This window comes from Artemia franciscana, chromosome 15, assembly GCF_032884065.1.
Source record: "Artemia franciscana chromosome 15, ASM3288406v1, whole genome shotgun sequence".
NCBI lineage: Eukaryota > Metazoa > Arthropoda > Branchiopoda > Anostraca > Artemiidae > Artemia > Artemia franciscana.
Genome location: NC_088877.1, coordinates 17,734,262 through 17,750,711, shown reverse-complemented (window position 1 = coordinate 17,750,711; position 16,450 = coordinate 17,734,262). Strand labels below are relative to the sequence as shown.

The window sequence follows — 16,450 nt, the reverse complement described above, 5'->3', positions numbered from 1 at the left end:
ACTAGTCCAAATTGTCATTGAGATAAAATACTATTACAACGCAAATCATAAAGTCTGTGCCTTGTATCTTAGTGGTAAAAACTATGCTATAATATGTTGTAAGGATCATTACTAGTCAAAAGGTGTGGGAAAATACCATGGAGAATTAAATAAAATACAGATAAGTCTTAAAACTTACAAGTTTAAAAAAAAATATAAATCTCATAAACGGCATTAGTGAAGGACATTTTCGGTTTTATGATAAACTGGATGTACCTAATGCTTTTTGGTTAAGAATAGTGGTTTCTTACAGTTTTACCTTTTGTGCCTAGTCTTCTCTTTTCTCTTGTTTTTTTTTGCGTATACAAATGGAGCCTGAAACACTAAAAACTGTTTAGGCTCTAGAAACAGAATAAAACATATGAAGGTCAGTTTGGTGCTCTGTTTCGGAAGCTCTACCCTATTTTAGGCTATTATTCCCAATTTCACGTCTCGAAAGAACGAGTTTGTCGCTTTGTTTTTTTTTTTTTATTCCGTAAGTTCTAACTATTAAATTATCAAACTTTACTGGTTTTTTTTTCACAAGACCTAAAAATCGTCCTCATTTAAACCTAAAAATATATTTATAAATTAATACGTGCAGACCGCATTTGCCTATAACGGTTTGGAGGTAGGGTGTGAGGCAGGACATCTAAAAAGGGAGTGGGAGGGGAACTGGTTAATGTCCTACTACTTTTTTGCATCTTCCTAAATATCCGCTAAAAGTTTAAACTTAATACCCTCTGCTGTTCTTGTTATATAGCAAATACACCTTTTTGATAAACAGAATGCATATAGTATATTTAGATTTAGTTTAACATGCCCTTCAGCGTTCCCCAGAATTTTGTCTTAATACCCTTAGCCTTTCCCAAGACATATAGAATCAAAGATTCCTTCTTTTTCCTAATTTTAAATTCTGCATGTAAAATAGAGCAGATTGCATAGATGCACAATCTTTACCCTGGGGCCTGCGGGTAGTATTGCATCCCCAAAGGCTTAGTTACTAAAGCGTTTGACTGTTTTGAACAAAATCTTATTTTCAAAATTTTCATCACTGATAAGGGGAGAGAGCATCAAAAAAAGACAAGGGGGCTGGTTACCCTCCGTTAGTTTTTCCATATTACTTGAGATTGAAAACGAGCAGAAATTACAATAAATATCCGAATCAAACTCAAACAAGAAAAATTGAAATCAAAGTAGATTTTCAATGTTTTCACTTTTTGTACGTTAATAAAAAAAAGCTATCAAAACTTAAAGAAATAAAAATCAAAACATGTATATCAAGCTGACAGTCCACAATTATTTGTTTGTTCTTTTTTTTCAGTAAGGTGCAAATTATGTTCTGGTCTTGAAAAGCCATGGGGGTTGTCAGCCCTACTTACGCTAATTTTTACGCGTTCTGAGTTTGACTAGATTATTTATTGTAATTTATGTTTGCTTTGAGTTTTATTTATTTAATAATGATGATGTGTGGTAGTTTTACGCTTGGAAGGTTATTTGACCTTATTTCTGCTTATTTGTTTTGTTTAGTGAGAGTCTATTTTTCTTGTTTTGTAAAAGTCTTTTATAATTTAATTTCTGCTTGTTTTTATGGACATAGTGTTTTTCATGAAAAAAAAAACAATATATCTCTTCGATTTTATTCTGTAAGAATCCACAGTTTAGCTTACCATTTATATGTTGGAGAAACATTTTCGACAATTTTTATTACTGACGCAAATAGCATTGTTTAATCTAAGTTTATACCTCCTCAAGTTGACGTGAAAATAAAATTTAATCTCAATTCCAAAAATTCTTTCTGAACACTTACACTCTTTTGATTTATTTAAATTATAAAAGCAGAAAGAGTAATAGTAGTAGCCCCGAAAGTTTCAAAATAATAGCCTCAGTCGTTATCGATATATGGGTGAAGTTTCTTATTGGCAACCATACGCACAGAGCCTTTTTGTTTAGCTTTAAAACAACATTTAGTTTTCAACTAGAATGGGTCAACTACATAATTGTGGGATGGCTGACTTACCCAATATCCCCATAGATGAAGCTGCTGAATTTTTCTACCGTGCTGAACAAAATGGCTGTCCCAAAATTTTGATTGGATGAGTTTGAAAAAAGAACAGGCTTGGAAGAAGGGCTGCCTGCCCTCCGATATCTTTTTACTATTAAAAGGACACTAAAACTTTTTATCTGTGATCGAAATAGCTCCTTTGAAAGTTTCAAATAATTATATTTTTTGCTATTATAGAGTGGTGCTACCTATGATATTGCTTATATGCCCTTTTGAAGACCCCCATGCATATAGCTTTTGCATTTAATTGAAACTATCCCTAAATGTTCCCAAAAAGCTTCTAGTTAATAGCCCTTGCATCATCTTTGCAGTAACTTAATGGCAGTATTAATGGTAAATGTAATTTCTTTAGGTGATTTTAATGTCACTCTCATCAAATCCTGGAAGTTTCAACTTAATACAATTAGCTGTTGCTATGACATTCATTATATATTTTTTTGATAATCTGTATGTTTATATACTTTGGTGATTTTCATCCTAATGCTCTTAACTTTACAAGTACTTGAATAGAGGTAGCAGTTGAAGCAGCAACAGCAGCAATGGTATTAAATGTTGCAGCGGTAGTAGCATTAATAAGAGCATGCACATACTGCCTTTTGGTCAATTGATTTTCCCCTTTAAGCATTTCCCGAATTTTCAAACTTAATGCTCAAATCCATTCTTGAGATATGCTCTTTTAATGGTGTGCATGCATTTACTGTCATTCGATGCAGTTCAAGCTTCCCCTCAATATTTTAAACGTAGTACTGTGGTTGTAGTCGTAGTAGTTGAAGCACTAGTAGTCGTGGAAGTTGTATTAGTTTTAGTTGCGCACAAACATCAGCTCTTTGGTCAATCGATCATATCCCCTATAATTTCCTGAAAGTTCCAAATTAATATGCTCAGTCATTCGTGAGCTACGCCCTTTTGACAGCCCGTATGCATATTACGTGTTTTGATTTAGTTCAGCACTACCCTCAACCTTCTTTGACAAGCTCACCTGAATACCCTTTGTCTTTTTGGAATGTAAAGGTCAAAAATGAATAACTTTCTCAATAACATATACTATGTGTAAACAGTGAACAGACTGCCTTACTTACAGCCCTTGTTTTGGGGGCAGTAAGGTTGACATCCCCAAATGCTTAATTATAGGATCTTTCAACGATCCCGTAGAAAGTAGACGTCTAAAAATTTTGTTTGGATGATTGTTTTGGAAAATGATGGTCATGGGAGGGGAACTGGTTGCCCTCAATTCCCTTTTGAATCTTAAAAAGAGCACTACAACTTCAGATTTCCAATCAAATGAGCCCTATCCTGAGTTCATACGGCCACCCATTCCAATTCTCAAAATTTTGATTGGATATGTTTGGGGAAATGATGAGCATAGGGGTGGGGGTGGTTGCCCTCCAATCACTTTGACTATTAGAAAGAGCAACAGAACTTACAATTTCCAATAGAATGAGCCCTTTTAAGTGCCCTGGTCTAAAAAAAGAAAATACAGTGTGTGCAAATAGCTCTTTACTTAGGCATTGCAATTACGCTGCCTATGATTTTTGGACTATTTTTTGAACAAATGGCTATCTCGAAACTTCTGTACAAAGTGCTTCTATGCACATATAGGTATAAAAGTATAATTTTTTATACAAATTTCTATGCATTTCTATACAAAATTTCAATATCAAATTTCTATATAAAGTACAAAACGCAGGATTTATTCTATTAAGCGCTGTTGCGCAGCCTAGAATAAATACTGCGTGTAGGTAGTAGGCAAATTGTTTAATTTACATTCCTTGCCCCGGAGCTATGGGGGCATGGTTATCCTTGAAGTATGGCTACTAGATGAGCTTTTGGCTAGTTTGAACTAAATGAAAATTCTAACTTTGATTAGTACTGAGCAAAGGAGGTGCCGAAAAGTGCAACGAGGGGCTGGCTGGTTATCCTAAAATCTCTCTTCAATACCCCTTCTAACTTTCAATTTAAAACCCTTAGTCGTTGTTTAGATATTCCTGAGATTTTTTTCACAGCCAGCAAGCACATATAGTGTTTCTGATTGTGCTCGGCATCGCTCTCAATATTTGCTTGAAGTTTCACGTTAATACCTTAATGCTTTTTGGAGACCCAGGGCCAAAAATGCCTTCTTTTCCAACAAAAATCCATATATGTTAACAAAGGGCAAATTGTACAACTTATAGCCCTTTCCCGTAGACTTCAGGATTTACTTTAACCCTGGAGGCATAGATATTTCACCTTTTTTAACAAGACGGCTGTCTCAAAGTTTTGATCTGATGCATAAGGGAGGAAAGGGTGTGTTGGAGGGGAGTTCCCCTTTAACCACTTTTGACTCTTAACAAAGGCACTAAAACTTTTGATTTTCAAGCAATGTTTATACGATCACCCCTTTAAAAAAAACTTTCTATATTAACAATAAGGAACTTGCAAAACTTGTGGCCCTTACCCGGGGGCTGGGTTCATCCGCGGGATCATAGTTGTTTGGCCTGTGGACTATTTTGAATAAAATGTCTATCTAAAATTTGGATTAGATGCATTTGGGTAAAAAAGGGCGTGAGGGGAGGTTGGCTACTTTTTAATCTAAAGAAGGGCACTAGAACTTTAGATTTTCAATGTGCCCACTCCAAAGTTTATACGACAACTCTTTCCATAAGAACCTTATGAGTTAGCAATGGACAAGTAGCATAGCTTCTAGCCCTTGCCCTGAGGCCTGGGAGGTATCAAACCTGAAACCATAGTTAATTGACCTTTGGACTATCTTAAAAAAAGTTCATCTTAAATTTTCATCAAAGATACTTGGGGAAAAAAAGAGTCGGCGTTTCAGGTCCATTTAGCCTCCTCCGAAGTTTATACAACCAATTTTTCCATAAGAACCTTATGTGTTAACAATGGGCAACTTGCATATCTTTCAGTCCTTGTACTGAGAGCTGTTGTACTGATAGCTGTTTTCTAACCCTCGAGGCATGTTTGTTTGACATTTGATTTATTCTAAACAAAATATCTATCTTAAAATTTAAATTTTCTACACTTGGGGAAAAGGGGTCACTCACTCCGATCACTTGTGACTCTTGAAAAGGGCACTAAGGGGCTTTTAGGTGGCTCTTAAGATGAGCCACCCCTTAAGTTCATACAACAACCCCTACCATAGGAAGTGTCTCTGTAAAAAGTAATAATAGAACATTGAAGCCTCATTGCTTTTACTATAGGCAAAGCTACAGCGTTGCCTCTGATAAACAGTTTGGTGCATCACCTCTAGAAAATAAAATGCAAACAGCCAAAAAATATATATTCTTAGCCTTATTGGATCTTATAAGATAATTCACTAAATCCTCATTTACCGGATTGTCAGGAATACTGAACTAGACCTCCGTTGCCTGTGCAACGGGAAGTGTTGCAGCAACTGTGCCCTGTTCCTTAGGGCACAGTTGCGGAGCAACACGTGCAACTGTGCCCTACGGGACACAGTTGCGGAGCAACAGTCTCCATTATGTCCTTCAGAGGACATTTTTCTAATGCGGCTTCGATTGTTATCTTGAAGCATCTTTGGTATGGTTTTATTTCGAGCTCCTACTAAACTGAGGTTGGTAAAATGTTTAGCTGGTCCAGAAATAAACGAGAACGAGATTCACTTTTCCGGAATTATTTCCGGGAAATCTTTAAGAGCTACGGAATTTCATGCTTCAGTTCTCGAAAACATCAATAAAAGTTCTATATGAGTTCATAATTGTTTTATCTCTAACACGTTTACTTCCGAAACTAGGGCCGTCTTAACTTGACGCCAAATCGAAGTATTATGTTTCGAGACGCACATTTCGGGAATTATTTCCGGGAAATCTAAAAGAGATACGGAAATAACGTCTTATAGTTTTCTGCTTAACTTTTGATGGTCTAAGCTAGGAAAATATAAAACAAACCAAATTCACCAAAAAATTTAAATTGCCCCGAGGGCATGACAAAACTTCCAGATAGGAAAACCCACAGAAGGAATGTTATTTCGGAGAAACTATTGTAAGATCCAGTTGTTAGGAGATCGAGACCCGTCGAACCGCGTTGGAAAAAAAAATTCTAGCTGGTCCAGAACAGAAGTTACCTCTAGAACGTCGAAACTTCGGAAATTATTTCTTAGAGAACGAAGCAACTTGGTATATAGAACACTTCACTTCTTCTTGCATACTTTTCATAGCACTACTCGATAAAAATATAAGAAACATCAAAATCGAAAATTTAAGAAAATTCCAAAAAAAATCGGAACGAGATGGACTTTTCCGGAATCATTTCCGGGAAATCTGTAAGAGCTACGGAATTTTGTGCTCCGGTTCTCGAAGAGACAAATGAAAGTTCTACATGAGTTCAGCATAACGGTATTTCTAACAAGTTTTTTTTCGAAGCTAGGGTCGTCTTAACTTGACGCCAAACATCGAACGCAGAGTTTCTAAGAAAAAAACGGTTTTATTTTTTTTATGGAAAACTGTTAGAAATTTTAGGAGCTTCTCTGGAAGTTTTTTACTCTGTTTCACGTTTCCCTTCCCTCTGAAAAATCTCAAATTTTTAACTCTTACCACTTCGGAGCTACAGGTCGCTGATCACGGTGAAAAAAAAAAAATAAAAAACAAAAAAAACTACGAAAGCAGTAGTGTTGCTCCGCAACACAATTATATACAGTTTACATTAAAATGTGTTTTTTTTATGCATTTTCTTTTTTTCCTAAAGTTTGTAGTTATCACACCCCAAAAGCTAACAAATCTTGAGTGCAACCGCGTGAAATATAACTTGTTTTCTAACTGGAGTAGTTCTAAGGTCTCTTCATCAAACCATACACATGTCCTATTTCCAAAAATTCTTGTTTTTTTCCTTAAGGTTAAAAAGCGTAAACTGGATCCATTATTACATGATCAATAATAAAGAAAAAACACCTCCTAGGAATATTTTTAGGTCTAAGATATTCTTTGACCAAATATTGCTCCTGAGAAATTATAAGTAGAAATGAAACTAGATTTGCTAGTAGGCGTTCAAGTCCTCTATTAGATGATATCAAATAAGGAAAACAGCTTTATTTAAGTATGCTTATTTACTGATTTTCTTTTATTAAATTTGAACTGGGAATTGTTCGTTAAACCAAAATGTATCAATAAGCTATCCAATTCTTTTACATCTTGTAGAAAAAAATACTCCCATTTCAATTGCCCTTGTGTTCAAGTAGTCGTTCAAATATCAAACAGTTCGTGGTAACGAACTATAAGTAAGGAGAAACCCGGCTCAATAGTGACAGTAATTCCAAAATAGGAGTTTTTATACCAGTAGACATATCAAAAGAATTGAATTCTTATGCTGATTTTAAACATGTAAGTTTAATTAAGTTTAGTCTTACCCATCATAGATTAAGAGCCGGGTAAAATTTGCCGGATTTTCGAAAATAGGGGGAAAAAACCCTAATTGCTATAGAATTTTAATTAAAATCACACCATCAGATTCACTGTACCAGTAACCCTACTGAAGAGATTTCAAGTTCCTGTCTTTAAAAAAATGTGGAATTTTGTATTTTTTGCCAGAAGAAAGATCACGAATGCGTGTTTATTTGTTTGTTTGTTTTCTCAGGGGTGATCTTATCGACCCAGTGGCCCTAGAATATCGTTAGAGGGCTCATTTAAACGGAAATGAGAAGTTCTGGTGCTCTTTTAAAGTGACCAAAAAAGTGGAGGGTAACTAGGCCCCCTCCCAGGCTCTTTTTTCTGAAAATGGTCTGATCAAATTTTGAGATAGCCATTTTGTTCAGCATAGTTGAAAGGCCAAATAGCTATGCCTTTGAAAATATCATGACCCTCCAGAGCCTGGGGAAAGGTCTAAAATTTGCCCATTGTTTACGTATAGTATTTGTTATTGGGAAGTATGCATACATTTCCGGGGGAGGGATCTTCTACTGGTGAATTTTCCAAGGGAATAGTCATGGGGAGGGTAGTTTCCAGGGGGGAAATTTTCAGGGGAAATTTTAAACTAGCGGAATTTACCAAAATTCCTATACGAAATTCTTCTTATGTAATGGTTTCTCATTGTCGACTCAATTACGCATGGAGATTGTAGGGGTAATTGTCCGGGGTGAATATTCACCAGGATTTAACTGTCTAGAGAATAAATCTGTGCAGAGGAGGGATTTATCCGTGGAGGTATAGCCAGATTTCCTCGTATTACTTAAAAAACCATCAGAAATTATTACGTATATGGTGGGGGTTGTTCCTACTCAACGCTTCGCTCTTTACGCTAAAGTTTGAAGTTTGTCTGAATTCTATAAGAACGACTCCCGAAAGACTGCTCCTTTAATTACAACAATAAGGAGCTTTTTGGTAAAATTACTAACAAATTTGGCGTAAAGAGCGAGGTTTTGAGGAGAGCAGCCACCTTTCCCTCATATACGTAATAATTTCTGCTCGTTTTAAGTTTTAATGTTGCTCCTTGCTTTCAGTTGAAAAAATTTGTTTTTTAATTTAATTGGCGTAAAGAGGGAAGATCAGAAATGTGGAGAAAAATTTTTGCGCGTTTTAAGTTTCAAAGTTAGTCTTTAATTTTGTCTGAAAAATGCTTGTGTTTTTTAATTGAATTTCTGTCTGATTTAATACCTTACCCTGGGTAACGTGAATGTGTCAAAAATGAAAGTAAACAACAAAGAATTGTGCTGTTAGAAGACAAGCAACAGAGAGAACCAGAACACATCAGAATTGAAAGTGAAGTAGAATGAAATATTACATTAGAAGAGCAACGCTACTACAATGTTTGACGCCGTCAAGCTGCTCCGCAAAGTCCAAAGACCCATAACGCAAACCCAAAACGAAAAACACATAAAAACAACATGTAAATAGGCAGTAAACTAGGCAAGAGTTAATTAAAAGCTATAGGACTTTTCAGGGTTGTATGTATTAACTATGGAGTCCTCCATTTTCCTTGGATTCCTTTGAAGAAGGAGTAGCCATAAAAGGTGATTCATTCAGAGGTTATTGCTTAATTATTCGAATTACATTTCCACCTCCACAATTTTCAAATGAGTTGCTTTAGCATTTTATACTCTTTTTTTACTATAATCTTTTCTATTTTTTTTTTCACTTTCTCTCTAAACTGGTTCACAAATCAGTCCATTATTTCTATGTAAACGATGATCGAACCATCAATAGTCGTAATGTTTTCAGCTTCAAAGCAGTTTGACAAATTTATCACGATATTAATTAAGCAGCACATACGTCACAAGCCCCTGAATGTGATTGTGAACCACTAGTAGGGGAAAGATACGGAAAGAAATGGTCGAACCAGGAAAAAATTGGTAAAGAAATTATTTTTGCACCACTGTGTTCAGAAAAGAGAGCTCTACAACATATCAAAAATCTAAATCTCCATCCCGTTGCCAAATTCCCTTTTTTCACATTTTTTTGCGCCTATTTTTTAGATATTTCCAGAATCCGAGAATGAGGAACCGTGAAAAGAAAACTAGTTTATTGATGGTTTCCCTTTTAAGAAACGATTGTTTTTGTGCTCTTTTATTAGAAAGAAACATCACGTTTAATCATTTAATTCTTTTTTATGTTTTGTTTTTGTTTTTGTATGAAGTAAAAAAAAAAAAATCAAGCGACACATGATCACGGGGTATTTTTCGAAGAGGAGCACGAATTTTTCGGTTCAGAATGAGGATTTTCGTTGTAACATTCACCGACAGCTCACTTATTCCCAGTTCTCTTTTTTAGATGGCTGAGACCGCAGTTTTATGTCCCCTTTTGAACGTTCAATAGACACCTCAGAATCGTCTGTACTGGCAGAAAAAGGAGCTACGGCGATCAATGAAGCTAGCGAAACGAGAGGTACCAGCATTTCTGTCGAGGCAGGGAACCAAGTCCATGTTGCTTGCAGAAAGACTTTCATAAACAAATATACCTGTCGAAAATTGAGAATGAGAGACGACGAACCTTGCAAGAAAATACGGAAGCAGAAAAAGTGGTACTCCGATCACGGACTCCAAGTTTCAACTTCCAAGAGTGTTGCTTTTTCTGCACTACAAGGATAAATCTCCACACTACCCACAGAAAAGGACACGAGTGGTACACGGTTCGGACTAAAGATTTTGAAGAGAGTATAAAGGCAGTGTGCAAAAGCCGTGATGATGATTGGTCAAATAACGTTTTCCGCCGAATATGTGCAGTTTCAGACCTGCACGCAGTTGACGCCATTTATCACGCAGCCTGTTCTTCTATGTTTCGATTAAATAAGAGCCTTCCCGCCAGATTTGCGACGCAAGAACTTTTTGGAATATTCGAAGATACTGAGCCAGATAAAAAACGTCCAAAAAGGGGGAGGCCAGGTCACGATGAAAGATATCAGGCGTTTTTGAAGCTGGGTACTTTTTTCGAAGAAAATGACGAAGAACAGTATACAGTCAGTGAACTTGTTGTTAAAATGGGAGAGCTTTTGAATGGGACAGACCTTGAACCGTACTGTAACAAGTACTTGAAGAGCAAGCTTCTGGAATATTTCAGTGACCAGCTAGTATTTGCAACTATTGACGGTAAGGCTGACGTGGTGACATTCAAAGAAAAAGCATCAGCGATCCTCCAGAATTTTTATTACTTGGACAAAACCGATAACGAAGAGAGTGAGAAAATCAAGCTTATTAGAGCAGCAGCAAAGATTATCAAAAGTGATATCAAAGGACTGCCAGCAAAGAAGGAATCATATATGACCGCAAAGCAGATTTCTTCTGGAGAACAGCTGGTAGGCTCTCTACCTGATAGCCTAATGGTGTTCTTAGATGAAATATTCGTTGGAACCGATATTTCCTTCAAAGTGCTTGCCATTGGCAATTCCATCGTTCAAGCAGCTCGCCCGCGTGCCCTCATTTGTCCACTGCAACTAGGCTTAGCAGTGCAACTGGATCACCATTTAAAGTCCAGATTTCTTATTGACACTTTACACAGCCATGGATTCTGCTCCTCCTATGCTGAAGTCCAGAAATTTAAACGCTGTGCATCAGTCCATGATGAATCTAGCCTTGCAGGAGTTCGATGTAGCAGATCACGATGTTTGCACGATGGACGGAAGAAACACTTTCCCTGGGATGGCTCTTCTAGCAACAGTCACGCCTCCTCTCATTAACAGCCGATCGCCCATTCTGAGAGTTGAAGTTTCATTAGATGAAGTAGCCCAAAAAGGAAAAATTCCCATCTACCCTTACCGCTTAAGTGAGACAGTGCTTTCAAAGGTGCAATATGAGAAGATCCCTGGCAAAAATGTCAACGACCCGTATGCCTCACTCGATCAGCTCTGGTTAGCTACCGGGTTCCTGAATGTCCCAAGGCCGAGCTGGAATGGATTCATGCAGTCAGTTTTCTCTAACCAAATACATCATGAAACGGGAAACCTTCGCAGCAAGGCAAGCGTCTTGTTTTTGCCCATGATTGACCTCCCGTCTAGCAACGAATCCTGCCTTTACTCAACCTTGCGCTTCGTAGCTTTGCAAGGCAGAACCTACGGATTCACACCCGTTCTCACATTTGACCAGTCGCTCTGGTGGAAGTCTATGAAGATCCTCAAGTCCGACACGACGAATGAGCTGAGTAGTATTGTTCTCAAGTTAGGCGGTTTTCATTTGATAATAACTTCTTCCCAAGCATAACTTCTTCCCAAGATGTTAATGTTGACGAGGCCGATGTGGCTGGAAAGTTGATTCTAAGTAAGATGACGGGAAAAACCTTGAAGGAGCAAGTCTTCAAGAAAAAAGACCAAGTGACCCTAATGAATGCCAAAAAGGCGGGGTCTTCTGTGGTAGCGCAAATAGATCCGGTGCTCCTTTTCCAGCGGTTTATAATAGTAGCCCAACGAACTGACCTCCGAGAAGAATACTTCAAGTACGAACTTTGTACGATTCCTCCTTCTCTTTTCGAAAGCGATGGCCTTATGAAAAAAGCAGATAAGCCAGAGCTTGCAAAAGCGATCTTTCTGGCTTGCGGGATTGAGACTAAGTCACCCTCAAGATCTGCTTCTGCGTGTAACATCGTCTTGGATGGTGGTTCTCTTCTACATCGAGTTCCATGGAAGGTAGGGTCAACCTTCAAGGTCATCTTTGCTTCATACGTCCATTACGTACAAGCAAGGTACCCTAGTGCGATTGTTGTGTTTGACGGATATGAAGGTGGTCCAGCAATCAAAGATGCTACCCATTTATGTCGAGCAAGGATGGTTGGCCGCCAAGTCTTTTTCACCGAAGAGATGACCCTCTGCATGAAGAATGAAGAGTTTCTTTCATGTAAGACAAACAAAGGACGTTTCCTGAAGCTGCTCGGCAACCATTTAGAAGCCGTTGGTTTCAGAATTTTTCACTCGGAAGGAGACGCCGACGTTCTGATTGTAGAAAAAGCAGTAGAAGCTGCTAGTCTTACAGACACAATCGTGGTTGCTGAGGATACTGACATCTTGGTTCTTCTGATCAGTCGATCAGATTCGCGTTCCGGGCGTTTATATTTCTCACCTGAAGCTACGTTTGGCGGTACTAGTTCAGATTGGGATATTAGTGAGATGAAGCAGAAGCTAGGAACAGATGTCAGCAATCTGATACCGTTCTGTCATGACGTGCTGTCAAAACCTCTCACCTTTACGGAATAGGAAAGGGCAAAGCCGTTCAGCTGCTACTTTCCAACAAGAGTTTCAGGGACAGCGTTGCTATATTTGGCGACAAGCTCGCATCGCTTGACGATATTGTGGCAGCAGGAGAGCGAGCATTGTTGATACTGTACGGTTGCCCTGATGTTTTGAACCTGGACACTGCCAGAAAGCTAGTCTTTCACAGAAAAGTGAGCACTGCCACCACTTTCGTGCATCCACAAGAACTGCCACCAACTCAGGCAGCAGCGAAGTACCACTCGCTACGTGTCTACTGCCAAGTTCAAATCTGGCTCGGGAACCCAGTAGACCCTTTACGCCTGGGATGGAAACTGCAGGATAACGAAGTTTTTGCGCCAATAAAAACAGATCTCCCTGCTGCTCCGTCTCAGCTGCTGAAAATTATCAAATGCTCGTGTCGTATTGACGGCTGTGATAGTGAAAAGTGTACCTGTAAGAAAAACGGACTTGAGTGTTCTATAGCCTGCCGTACCTGTAAGGGAAGCTCGTGCAACAATTCGAAGTTTCAAGAAGAAGAACTTAGTGAAGAAGAGTAACAGTTAACTGTGATGATGAAAATCTAGTTCCTATATTTTGATGATGTGCAATTTTTATATATTTGAAAATTAAGATAAAAGCTTTTCTCTAAACACATTAAGTTAGAACCTGCCTTGTCTCATGGTGTTTGGCGCTGAGGTGTTTCGTCATTCCTGTTTATTGTTGTTTAGTCTTTTTTTTTTCTAAGCCTTTCGTTTACATAGCCAAATAGACTGCAACGCTGGTAAGAGTTTTTTCCCCAAAGACACAGTTTTTTTCCCCATTTTTTTTTTTCTGATAAATATTTTTCTTTTGGTCAGGTAACGAAATGAGTATCAGAAATGAATTCAGAGCCAAAAGCTGATCTAAAAAGATGTGTAAAACATTATAGTTTACATTTTTAATTTTTTTCCCGGTTTTTGAGAAAATAAATAAAAAACATTAAAAAAACAATTTCGCATCGAGCTAGAGATTTAGATTTTTGATATATTGTTAAGCATTTTTTTCCGGTCCGGATGATGAAGAAACCATTTCTGTACCAATTTTTTTCTGGTCAAAACTTATTTTTCTCCTACTACACCTTCATATTGCCAAATTACTTTTTAGACCCAATAAAGCTGTTGATAAACGCCTTGCAATTTCCTTTAAATTATGGGATTTCCCGTAACCTAATGGATATCTTGGAAGAAATGTCGTGAGACACAAGCAGATATGCCAGTGGTTGCAAGAAAATGCGAGGAGTGAAAGATGATGTAAATCAACCTGCTCATTCACTGGGTAGCAAATAATTAATTGATCAAGTAGCTGAGTTTATTCTATGCAAAAGTGCTTCTTTATTAATTTTTTATTCTCAGTTACAAATTCAAAGACTTTACCAAGTAGCTGAGTTTGTTCTATACAAAACTGCTTTTTTATTAATTTTTGATACTCAGTTCCAATTAAAAGACTTGTAATTTACCAAGTAGCTGAGTTTGTTCTATACAAAAGTGCTTTTTTATTAATTTTTGATACTCAGTTCCAATTAAAAGACTTGTAATTTACCAAGTAGCTGAGTTTGTTCTATACAAAAGTGCTTTTTTATTAATTTTTGATACTCAGTTCCAATTGAAAGACTTGTAATTTACCAAGTAGCTGAGTTTGTTCTATACAAAAGTGCTTTTTTGTAAATTTTTGATGCTCAGTTCCAATTAAAAGACTTGTAATTTACCAAGTAGCTGAGTTTGTTATATACAAAAGTGCTTTTTTATTAATTTTTTATACTCAGTTCCAATTAAAAGACTTGTAATTTACCAAGTAGCTGAGTTTGTTCTATACCAAAGTCCTTTTTTTTTAATTTTTGATACTCAGTTCCAATTAAAAGACTTGTAATTTACCAAGTAGCTGAGTTTGTTCTATACAAAAGTGCTTTTTTATTAATTTTTGATACTCAGTTCCAATTAAAAGACTTGTAATTTACCAAGTAGCTGAGTTTGTTCTATACAAAAGTGCTTTTTTATTAATTTTTGATACTCGGTTCTAATTAAAACACTTGTAATTTATCAAGTAGCTGAGTTTGTTCAATGCACAAGTTCTTTTTTTAACTAATTTTTGATGCTCAGTCACGAATTAAAAGACTTGGAATTTACCAAGTAGCTGAGTTTGGTCTATGCAAAAGTCCTTTTTCTTATTAATTTCTAATTCTCAGTCACCAATTAAAAGACTTGGAATTTAACAAGTAGCTGAATTTGTATCATGCAAAAGAGCTTTTTAACAAGTATTGATACTCAGTCACCACTTGAAATACTTGGAATGTACCAAGTAGCTGAGTTTACTCTATGAAAAAAGTGTTTTTTATTAGTTTTTTATACTGAGTCACCAATTAAAAGATTTGGAATTTACCAAGTACCTGAGTTTGTTCTATGCAAAAGTGTTTTTTATTACTTTTGGTGCTCAGTCATCAATTAAAAGACTTGGAACCGACCAAGTAGCTGAATTTGTTCTAAGCAAAAGTGCTTTTTTTATTAATTTTTGATATGCGTTCACCAATTTAAAGACTTGGAATCTACCGAATAGCTGAGTTTATTCTATGCAAAAGTTTTTTTATTAATTTATTATATTTATTTTATTTTTATTTTTTCATTTTGAAATTTGTTTTTATTTTTCGTTATTTTTTTTTCATTTTTAAATTCGTTTTTATGCTTCGTTATTTTTCTTTTTTTTTCATTATCTTGTTTAAATTTGTTTTTAATTTCGTGTTTTCTCATTTTAAAATTTGCTTTTTTTATTTTAGATTTTTTGTTGTTTTTTGTTATTTTTTTATTATTAAATTTGTTTTTTTTCGTTTCCTTTTCATTTTTGATTTTTTCGTTTTTTTTTTTGGGGGGGGTAAAAAGCTGATGGAGGGGCATTGGGACACTTGGAGGAGGGACATGGATCACCATAAATTACCTATAAAAGAAGTGTTGATATTTGCATTCATTCCAATGAATATGATGATACAAGTTGTTACACTATGCCTATGCTATAGATACTGTCAAGTGCAGTTCAATACGATATAATAAATTATTTTAGTCCAATTTGAAATCAAATGAAATGGTTTACTTAAGCGGTCATTCCTCTGATTACGCCGATTATATCATTCCATTTGAATTCATATAAACCGGTTTACTAAAGTGGTAATTTTTCTTACTCAGTAAAGGTTGAATACATGTTAATCATGTTCTGGTCAATATTAACAAAGTGGTCATTCCTCTTATTTAGTGAAGGTTGATTATATGTTTCCCCTTTTTCAGTGAAGTTTGAATATATGTTAATCATGTCCTGACAGGTATACGTAAATGTTGTGTTGGCTGTATTAAGCAATTAAGGTTTAGGGTATTTGCAATGAGGTCTAGGCTATAATCATTAGAGTCTCAGGCGTTCCTTCAATCCCTGTCACAGCCATACTATTGGGGTTCATTTGATTGAAAATCGGACGTTCTAGCGCCGTTTTTAAGAGCCAAAAGTAATCGGAGGGCAAATATCTTCTCCACCCCATCTCCATACCCTCTTTTCTCTAATTAAGCCTTGGTTTATTTATAACAAAACGGCTATCTCAAATTTTGATCGGGTGAATGTGGAGAAAAAGGACTAGAGTGGACTAGTTGCCCTCCAATCACTTTTAACCCTTAAAAAGAGTGCTAGAACATCCAATTCCGAGGTGATTGAGCCCTCTTCAACGTTTATACGACCACC

At 36.5% G+C, this 16,450-nt stretch overlaps 1 protein-coding gene across 1 annotated transcript in view; it reads right to left on the bottom strand.

Moving 5' to 3' along the window:
- LOC136036117 (tachykinin-like peptides receptor 86C) overlaps positions 1-16,450 on the bottom strand; it is a 186,594-nt gene that overhangs the window by 143,313 nt on the left and 26,831 nt on the right. The window lies entirely within an intron of this gene.